Below are 11366 nucleotides of genomic sequence, written 5' to 3' on the forward strand. Positions count from 1 at the left end.
CTCAGTGAGTGCCTTTTGCAAGCAATTGGCATGGTTCAGAGCTTATGTTGCAGTATTTCCTTCCTGAGAGTGCCTAAAAAAGATCTCAGACTTCTAAGATTTTGCCCTGCCCTCCTTGATACCACATCCACTGTGAATGGTCCACTCATGCTAAGGTGCAGCCCCAGTTGCCATATCACTCATGCTTATGCTTGCTCTAGGGCAGTGGTTCCCAAACTTAAGCATCCATCAGAATCAGCTGGAAGATTTATTGACCCACATTCCTGTACCCCCACCCCCAACCCCTGCCCCAGAGTTTCCGGTTCAGTAGGTCTTGGATAGGGCCTAGAAATAGGCATTCCTAACAATTTCCCAGGCTCAAGGATCACACTTTGGGAAACACTGCTCTAAGGCAAATGTATTCTTAAATGCATTTTAAATGTCTTCTTAAATGTATTTTTAGGACAAAGATCCATTTGAGAATCCTTGACAAACCATTTGATAGGCCTTGCCACCACTTCCCAGAAAAACAACTATACAAATGCTGAAAAAAAAAAAAAAAGTAAAATCTTGATTATAACTTCAGGATTCATTAGGCTTGCACAAATTCATCCATGAACATCTAGGTTAAGAGAACTCCTGACTCAGAGTCCAAACCAGAATTCATAAGTGAAACACAGAATCATGAAGTACAGGGAAGTGAATTTTGTCAGTAAATGCAGAAAGCGACTTTTATCAGTTTCACAGCAAATGAGTTGAATATTTGTTTTCAAAAACTAGACTACCTGGTTTCAAATCCTAGCTCTGCCTTTTGCCAGTCATGCTTCACTCTCCTCACTGTAGATGCGGGTTGATAATGGAGCCTACTTCACAGAGCTTTGTAAGGACTAGGTAAATTGATAAATGCAAAGTATACAGAATAGAACCTGCCACATAGTATGCACATACTAATTGTTCCTAATTACTTTAGCTCAGTTGAGTCCTATTGACTCATCTTCTGGATATACTGCAAGCCCTGTCTTCTCATTCTAACATCCACGATCCTAGTTGAGATCCTGACCACGTGTGGTCTGCCATTTTGCAATAGCCTTCCAGCTGCTCTCTTTATCCTGATTCTTCCCCCTTCCAGTGTGTCATCCACTTAGCATCTGGGGGGAGCTTTCTAAAACCTACCTTATTTTATCATTCCTCTGTGTCAAACCTTCCAAAGGCCCCCGTCACTTCCAGGAGAAAGTCCAAACTCTTGAGCATGGCATGTGGGGTCTGCCTTGATCTGGGGTCCTGTCTGCCTTGGACCTCATTGCTCAATGTTCTCCTCTTTCCCCCTTATGCTCCAGACGAAGGAAGCATAGGCTGATCCCAACTATGCTACACTTTTTCATACTCTCTGCCATAACTCATAATATTTACTCTGCCTCAAATGCCTTTCAACCTTCTTTGAGGGAAACTGCTAAAGGACATTCTTCAGACTTAGCAGGAAGAGTCTTTTTTCTGTCACTTCCCCTGAACCCCAGGTAGAACTGTTCTCTCCCGTCTTTGTGACCCATGTCGTACCTTGTCGAGCGTGCTTCCTCTACCCCTGAGTGCACACATATGTTCACGAGTTTGTGGGAGACACTGCTAGGTATGCTCCCAATATCCACACACATCAGTAGTACAAGTCCATTTTCCAGACTTCTCAGTAGATAGATGGGGTTCTGAATACCAATTAAGTTCCACCAATAGATGCACATACATAAGATTTGGAAAGTAAAAAAGAAACAAAGAAAATCTTGCTGTTTTAGATATTTGTTGCTGGCAAGCTCAGCTGTGGAGATATGACATTCTTCTGCTTTGTATTCTGGTAATTAGCCAACAATTTTATGATTATCCAGAGTCAGCCTTAACAGCAGCACAACAGCTTCCCTATGCTGCCTTTCTGATTCCCTAGATGAAAGTATGTTATCTGGTCCAGATTTTAGAATCTAGAACTCATTGTTCAATTTGGGTCCCCTTGATCTCCACCTTCCTGATGGGGCAGCAATAGCACCTCCAGCTATCACTGGAGCCTACAACCTCCTCTTTCAGATACTTACGATAACTTTAGTAGCATCTAATCTCCATATTAAAATATTTTCTACTTGAAATACCTAGAATGGCTTCCATTTCATGAACACCAAATGATAGGGTCTATCTTCCTCTCACCCTGATGAGAGCTACTATTAGTAGGCTAGGATCATGTCTTATTCATCCTTGCTAAGAGGGGCTTCTGAAAAATGAACTCCTTAAAAAAGTAAGTGGAGTCACTAACCTGAGTTGGAGAGGGGCTTTACTGACAGTGGGTTGAGGGTAGGCCATTTATCTGCGTTCACCAAGTGAGCTTTGGGGGCAAAAGTACTCTCAGATCAGCCAAAACCCAAACACATCATCACCACCAAAGTAGCAAAAAGTGGGGTTTGAACAGCAGTGCCAGTTTTGAAACAGGAGACTCAGACCCTTCTTCTTACTGTGGGATGGTACTCTTCTCCACAAAGGCCCCTGGTCCCTCAGGAGACAGTTAGAGAGGCCAGGAGAGGATGACGGGAAAGAGACTGGGTAGCTCCAACCAGCTGGCTTGTCAATATGCTTCAGGAAAAGTGTGAAGAGGATAGAAAACAAGTACTTGTTGGCACCACCTCAGGGTCTGAGGTACAACAGCCTGGCTGGAGACTAGAGGGTACAGATGCATGGAATGAGGAGCCTACTCAATGCAAAAAATTTAAAAAGCATACAGTGGGAAACCCACAAGCTTTGAAAATGAGACCACCTCATGATCAAACCCAGGTCTGCTGCTAATTTCTGTGGCCTGAGACAAATTTTTTAAACTTCATGAGCCTCTGTCCCCTTACTCATACACTGGAGATTAAAACCTATCTCAGAGGATCAGATGCTCAGCATAGGGAGGGCCTGGCACGTAGTCAGGTCTCCACGAGATGCCTTCAGATCCTCTGTTTCCTGACATCCCTTAAATTCTGCGTGGCATTCTTTCTATGGTTAGGACTTGCTCTACAAAATAATTAATTTAGTGTTTTGTTTTCTAATTATGGTGCCTGTAGGTAAGGCACTGAAGTTTGTGAGAAGGGTGATTTCTCAATCCATTCATTTTGTTGGAAGAGGCTGAGGCCAGGAAATCAGATTCCCGGAAGTTTTTTGATTGCAGAGGATGGGAGGTAGGAGGGAGCCGTTCCAGGAAGACTGCTCCTGCCAGCTGGGGAGAGAGTACAAAACTTGGCCGTGCCTTCCCTGTGTAATCATGTTGTCCACGCTCATCAGAGGGGCCATTAGCATTTGAGTCTAAGCCAATCTTCCTGTGGCATCCCAGAGGACTCTGGGTTTATTGCAATGTCTCCTTTCATGTGCCCTTTGTAATCTACTGCAGGTTTATTGCTATGAATTTCTCCACCAAAAGGACCAGAAGCTTTCCACTTAGAGAAGTGGCTATCTCAGATATGTCACCAGCCTTTCATCAAGGTATGTCACTTTTCCTCAGGGTAGAGAGTACCAGAAGTTCTTTAGGGAAGGCCTAAGCCCTAGAACACTGGGAAAGCTATTTATCCTTTTGATGAGTCTCTGATATTTCATGTGCTCCTTAGCATCTTCTATGAAGCCAGGAGATAGGTTCATCCAGGGCAGGTAGGACTAACGGAACAAGGGATCCCTGGGTGGCGCAGCGGTTTAGCGCCTGCCTTTGGCTCAGGGCGTGATCCTGGAGACCCGGGATCGAATCCCACGTCGGGCTCCCGGTGCATGGAACCTGCTTCTCCCTCTGCCTGTGTCTCTGCCTCTCTCTCTCTCTCTGTGACTATCATAAATAAATAAAAATTAAAAAAAAAAAGGACTAACGGAACAAGCCTCACAAGAATTGATATAGCCCTGGGGAGGGTGGTAGTGATGAGCCTCACTCACAAGGACATCAGCCACAGGGGAACTTAGATGTCCCTGATGCCCGTTTGGGAGTAACCATCAGAATTAGGGAGGAAACTGCCATGACTGGGCACACATTATGTCCACAGGCATCCTGGCAGGGGATTTTGCAGCTCATGCAGACTGCACATGAAACAGTTAAACTGTCCTATTCTGAGCTTCTGCAGCCAGCAGGAATATTTGATGTTAGTACACAGGAAGCATGTCCTAGAGTGAATAATTCCTGCACAGCAGGGGAGCCTTTTTGCAGGTCGAGCCCTGTCTGGAAGATGCTCTTTTCTTGTAAGAGAGCCAGGGGCAATAGCTGTCGGCCTTTCTTTGGCCCTGTCCTTCCCCCGACCAAGAGCACAGGACAAGCAGTTCAACTCCCAGGGAGACGCTCAGAGTGAGGGATAGAGATCCACAGAGCTACTACTGTGCTTTGTGCGCAATGGAGGAAGACGAATCTCCTTATTAGATGTTGATGACTATCTATAAGCCCCTGCTCAGAGAGACTGGGAATTCTCTACCAGTGCTTTCAAAAGTAACCCACATGGAAGTAAACATTGTTTTGTCTACCTGAGCAGGATATAGACAGGGAGGGATTCAGAAAGGCATGAGGGCAGTGTAAAAACAGGATGACCGAGAAGAGGAGCCTGGAGATCAGAGGGTTCCCTGCTCCCTGGTGAGTGTGTTGTACCACAGCAAGTATTGGGATATGATATCAGATGTGTGTGAATGATACACCTCTTTTGCAAACTGTGTATATTATGCATACAGAAGGGAAGGAGAAAGAAAAAATAATAAGCAAGATGCCACTTCAGATATTATTCTGCAGGAATATCTGGCATCGAGGGCATTCTAATAATTCTTACGGTCAAAATTCTCATAAGCAGTCTCCTTTTCAGTACATAGCCTTAACAAGGGTTATTCCTATTGTTTCATGAAACTCATTTAAGAAGAATGTTTTATTTAGTGTTTGTAGAAACACCAGGAGATAGATTCACTAGATTCATTTCACAGACAAATGCACTAAAGTTCAGGGGCATGAATTGAATTGCCCAAGGCAACATAATTTACCAAGTAGCAAAGCTAAAATGCAAGTGCAAATATACCTGATTATTTCCAAACCTGTGCCCTATCTATTAAACCATGTTCATCTCCTTGATCTGTGTTCTAATTTGTAGAGTATCTTCTCAGAGAAAAAGGAAGCTGATTCCAGAGGGAAGAAGTAAAACCAAACCAAACAAAACAAAGTAAAATGAAAAAAAAAAAACAACCCTAAGTAAATATAAGAATTCAGTAAAAATAAAAGGGACAAAATAGAGGCATTTTGAGAGAGGAGATATAGATGGCAAATAAGAACATGAAAAGTTTTCAACATCATTAATTATTAGGAAAACATTGTTAAACCCACAATGAAAAACTTCTACACGACAACTAGATCGCTACAATTAAAAAGATTGATCATATCAAGTGTTGGTAAGGATATAGAGCAACCGGAAGTCTCGAATATTGCTGAGAAGAATGTAGAATAATACAACGGCTTTGGAAAACTGCTGGACAGTGTCTTAAAAAGTTAAACATACCTACATACAGCCCAGGCTTTGCACTACAAGACATTTATTTAAATTAAAGTGTATGTCCACAAAAAGATTTGTACATGAATATTCATGGTAGCTATACTTGTGCTGCTTTGTGTACTATTGCACATAGCAATATCCATACAATGAAATAATAATTAGAAACTAAAAAAAAACAAATGATTGACATACTTTAAATCATGAATCTCAAAATAATTATGTGACTAAAAGAAGGCAGATAGAAAAAGAGCACATACTGTATGGTCCCGATTGCACACAATTCTAGAAAAATGTAAACTGTTCCATAATGACAGAAAGTGCATCAGTGGTTGCCTGGGGATGAGGGAAGGAGGGAGAAGAGACAGATTACAAAGAGATATGAGGAAAACTGGAGGAGGAAGTAATAAATATGTTCCTTATTTGAACAGTAGTGTTTTCATGAGTGTAAACATATGTCAAAACTCATTAATTGGTACCAGTTAATGTATGTTAACTGCACCTCAAAAAAATCAGTAACAATAGGCAGCCAAGAAGATGCAGCAGTAGGAGAGTAAAAAAGGAAATTCCATCAAGATAAGTAACCTAAAAATAAATGCAATGTAAGGGTTAAGAACCCACGGCATAAGTTCAAATCTCAGCTCAACTCTAGACAAGGCACTTAACTTCCTCTGGCAAAATGTGGATAATAATAGTACTTACTTCATAGGGTAGTTGGGACACTTAAATGAGTCATGCATATAAAACCATAGACCACTGCCTGGCATTTAGGAAGATTTTAATAAGCATTAGCTCTTATTATTGTAGAAATCATTTCATTTTATCCAAAGTCAACCATTTTCCAATAGAAAAAAAATAGCCCTATCCAGCTGATAAATTCAGAGGTAAAACCCAGGGCCAGTGATTTCCAAGCTCAGCTTTTCTGGGGAATGCTGATTCCTCCTCTTGAACATAGTTCCCTGGGGTTCCTTGAGATTTTGTAAGCTAAAAATTAAATAATGTACTTGATTCCTGATACACTCACTACTCAAGGGTCAGGGAAATAAAAGATAGCAAGACCCCCTTAGTGAGGATGGAGGAAACAATAAGACACTCAGTCAATGGCCTAGAGAGTCATCTGGATTCTGTTGAGCCACTCACTCTCATGAATATCCGTTTGTTTCTTGGCCAGTCAGCTGCCCTGGGTTCTACTGACTAGGCCAGTGTTAATCTATATTAAAATTAAGAGGGGAATTGAGGGGTTCCATTATAGGGGCTGTACACCTTGGTAGTTCATTTCTGTTCAGGCCATGAACATGGACTCAGAGTTGCTTTCAGGGTTGAACACAGCTTCTGTTTACTAGGCTTGAGCATTTCATACGGTACAACTTTTAAGCCCTTTCTTAGCCCATCCTGTTCATCGCACAGGGTTAGGGCAGGGAGGAGGCAGGAGAGATTTAGTTTGCTGGTACTCAGCACCAGAGATCTTACCAAAATTTCATTTGAATTTGGACCTCACTTTTGTAGCATCAATTTCTTAATACCAAACTTGGGGACTCTGTGCATAGGTCTAAATCTTTGCTTCTTGGCCTCTGCCTTTGAGTTTGAAGAACCCTCATCTGGAGCTGTGAGGCTAGGCTCCTTTCTCCTACCATTGTGGCTCCTCTTTTCACATCACTACCCACCCAGATGTGCATTTCCTACTTTCCCAGACAGAGATGCACAGCAGAGTTGCTCAGAAACATCTGGAGCCATCAGGTTTCCTGGGTTCTTCTAAATCCCCCCAATACCCAGTAGGCTGTTTTATGTGCCAACTTGATGCTATATTCTTAAGGCACCTGGTTATTTGATTCAACAGGTTCAAATTGCTAACTACAGGTAGAAAGAAAGTAATTCTCCAAACAGAGCTATAAACCTGCCAGGTTCTTCTCTACCTGCTATCAGATGGGCCCAAATTGCTAACTTACTAGGACATAGCCACATGGTAATTTGACATTTTTCTACCAGTTGACCTAAAGTTCCTAATTTGTGAGCAATGGTCTGAGCTCTAGCAGACAACTGATAATCTTTTAACCAACTGATTTTCTACCGCCTAACAAGGATTACTACTATCCCAGCCCTATATGGCAGAGTCCTTACAACGCCCCGCTCTATCCAGACTCAGCCAGTTTCACATTCAGGGACGTGTCAGGTGTAACATTCCTCTCCCAGAGCACATTTCTGCATCTGTCTACGCTCTTCTGGTTAGCAGTGAAAAAGTTCCATTTCAGACAAGATTAGGCAAAGGGACGCTTCTTGGCAGGATATGGGGGATCCCACACCATTGAAGGGGAGAAGCAAGAGACTTCTAAGTGCAGTGACTTGGGCAGCTTTGTCCACTGCTCAAGGACTAATGCCTCCTGAATGTTAAATGAGTAAGAGATCAAACTACAGCAGGAGAACAGTTGCCTGCCACTTGGCTACCACAATGGCTGAAACCAGCCCTTAGTTAATGCTCAGGAAGAGCAAAGAGAAGGGAGTTTTATAGCAGACAGCTTGGAGCTATCTCCCAGTCCATTTATTGTCAGAACGTCCCTGCCCCATCATCTGCGTGGTGTACAGGGACGGTCCCCAGGAAGTCCAGTTCTTACTCAGCCCTCTTTCCTCCAGGGCAGAGTTGAGTGTTGCAGCACTGACCACAGATCTGAGTGTGGCCAGTCACAACCGCCTCTGACAAATGCTAACCAGAGTGTTGAGGTAGGCTTTCTGCATCTCAACTTCCAACAAAAAGAAAAACAGTTATTTTCAGTGGTTGCAAAAAGCAAATGAGATAACATACATAAATACACCTAGTTTAATACTTTGGAACTTTCAAGTTTCTCAAAGAATTAGTCTTCCTTTCTTTCTTCTTGCATCTTAGTTCCCCCAGGGGAGAAAGTACAAGGGCCAGCTGAGGAAAATCATGGGCATTGGAGTCAAACAGATTTTACTTCAAGTTTCAGCTCTGCCATTTATAAGCTATTTGACTTTGGTGAATTATTGCTCCTTGTTCACCAGCAGGTATTTATTGGCACCTAGTACAAGCCAGGCTGGGAATACAGGAATTGAATAAGAAAGATATAGTTCCTGCTCTTTAAAACTTATATTATTTTTTTTTAAGAAAAGATTTTATTTATTTATTCATGAGAGACACAGGGAGAGAGGCAGAGACACAGGCAGAGGAAGAAGCAGGCTCCCTGCAGGGAATCCAAAGAGGGACTCGATCCCAGGATCCCAGCTGGGATCATGACCTGAGCCAAAGGCAGATGCTTAACCACTGAGTCACCCAGGAGTCCCTAAAGCTTATATTCTAATTTGTTCATTTATTAAGTATAAGTAATAATACTTTACATCCTACTATTGCTGAAAATGAAACAATTCATAAAGAAAATCCCATGAAAAGTACATGCTCAGTAAATGCTGATTCTCCTCCCTCCTTCCCTTTCTTTTTTCTTTTTTTTTTTTTAATTTTTATTTATTTATGATAGGCACACAGAGAGAGAGAGAGAGAGAGAGAGAGAGAGAGAGGCAGAGACACAGGCAGAGGGAAAAGCAGGCTCCATGCACCGGGAGCCTGACATGGGATTCGATCCTGAGTCTCCAGGATCATGCCCTGGGCCAAACGCAGGCGCCAAACCACTGCGCCACCCAGGGATCCCCCTCCTTCCCTTTCTTAGGCATTATAGGATGCTGGAAAAGGCATTGGGTTGGATGTCAGAACCCTGGCATTCTCTCCTAGCCCTGCTGCTAACTAGCTCTGTGATCTCAGGCAAGTGCCTTAAGCTCTCTGGGTCTCAAGTCCATCCTCCATAAAATAAGAGTACTGTATGAAATAATTTGTAAGACACTTTTTATTTGCATGATATCCTGTATTTCTCAAAAGAAATCACTCATCATCATATATTGTGGCAGAGTGGGCATGTTAGGATTTGTAATAATTTTTTTTAGGCTTTGTAATAATTTAAAAACAAATGTATAACTGATGCTCACCAAGGACTTCCCAGGTCCAAGCCCTGTGCTACATCTCTATGTACTTTGCTTTAATCCCACAATGACTTTATGAGACAGGTATCATTAATTTCATTTTATATGAGCCTCAGAGGAGCGAATTTGGTCAAAGTTGCCTAGCTCATCAGAGGCAAAGTGGTATTGGTACCCACACCCATCTGAGTCTAGAAGCCATTAGTTTTGCTCTCCACAGCTACTGTGTGACTGTGGAGAGCTTGTTAGAAGGCCAATGGAACGTTGTTAGTGACTCCATAAAGGAATTGGTATGTCATGTTGGGAAGGAGTGCCTCCTGCAAGATTGGTCCAGGGCAAGGCACTGACCACAAGTCTGGCCCTCTTCTGCACCCGAGTTCTTGTTCCTGACTCCCCCACAGCTACCTCTCCCTGACTCCATTTCTGTGGATGGGTCCATGTGATGGATGGGAAACCAAACATTATTGTTCAGGAATGATGTTTTTCAAATCGGACATCTGCTGCTTGTTTATATGGGAGTTTGGCAAGGGTTTCAGTTCGTCATGGTGGTCAGGCCTAGGGGAAATAATTAGGTGGTCATGGCAACAAGCATCCCAGGCACACCACAGCGATGCTGAGGAGGCAGCACTGAATGGCGTCCAGAGGTCCACTCTGCCATGAATGCTCTGGCCTCAGGTTCCTAAGCAGGGCCTCTGCAACTTTAGTTCTAAACTTCTCTCAATAGGAGAATTAAATAAGTATTTAATTCCATATTGGAAAATCTGGGTCCTGAGATCCAAAGAGTATCCGGAGAGGTGGCATGGAGATCAAAATTCATACGAAGCTGAAAAAGACCAAGGAGGGATGCAAATATTCACAAGTGAAACCTCCACTCTGTCCCAGGAGTGGTGCCATATGCTTTATACCATTCCCTCTGTTAAATCCTCACAATGTCCTTCATTGGACAGAGGAAGAACCTAAGCTTGGGGATGTGAAATGACTTGCCTAAGGTCCCATAGCTATTTAGTAAAGGAATGAGAATTTGAACTTGGTCTAACTGGCCCTAAAGCTTGGTTACAACACCCATACTCAGCCACCATGAGCACCCTTCCTACAACTGCTCTCTGCTAGAGGTGGAGTAAAGGCAGCATGGGAGGTAAGATGCCACCAGTCCTGAAGGTCATGTCATTTGTTGATGTCCTCTCCCCCTGCATTGCCAGCATCAGTGGGATGCTGCCCTCTGATGTAGACTAAACCCATCCTAGCATAGGTTGCACATCTTTCCTCACCCCAGTTATTTTAGATGCGTCTTCTCTCTACAGTGTTTCTGTGGAGTTCTAGGCAGTACATTGCAGGTGAATCTGAGTTCAACTCTGTCTTTCTTTGCCTTATTAAAAAAAATGACAGAATGCGTCATTCTCCAATCCTGGATCATATCTCTTCCCTCTGACTCAGAAGCTGGATTGCTTGTTGCCTTATAGATCTTTGAAAATTTCTGTACCCCATGGGCAGGTTCAGAAAAATCCCAATTTTCGGAGTGCCTGGATGCCTCCGTCGATTACACATCTGACTCCTGGTTTGGCACAGAACATGATTTCAGGGTCATGAGAGCAAGCCCCCTGTCTGGCTCCAGGCTCATCAAGAAGTCGGCTTGAGGATTCTTTCCTACCCCTTCTGCCCACCCCTCCCCCACCACTTGTACTTTCTCTATCTTAAATAAATTAATTAATTAAATTTTTTTTAAAGATTTTATTTATTTATTCATGAGAGACACACACACACACACACAGAGACAGAGACAGAGACACAGGCAGAGGGAGAAGCAGGCTCCATGCAGGGAGCCCAATGTGGGACTCGGTCCCGTTCCCGGGTCTCCAGGATCATGCCCCGGGCTGAAGGCAGTGCTAAACCCCTGAACCCCCCTCCCCC

Source organism: Canis aureus, chromosome 3 (assembly GCF_053574225.1).
Source record: "Canis aureus isolate CA01 chromosome 3, VMU_Caureus_v.1.0, whole genome shotgun sequence".
NCBI classification, from domain to species: Eukaryota; Metazoa; Chordata; class Mammalia; order Carnivora; family Canidae; genus Canis; species Canis aureus.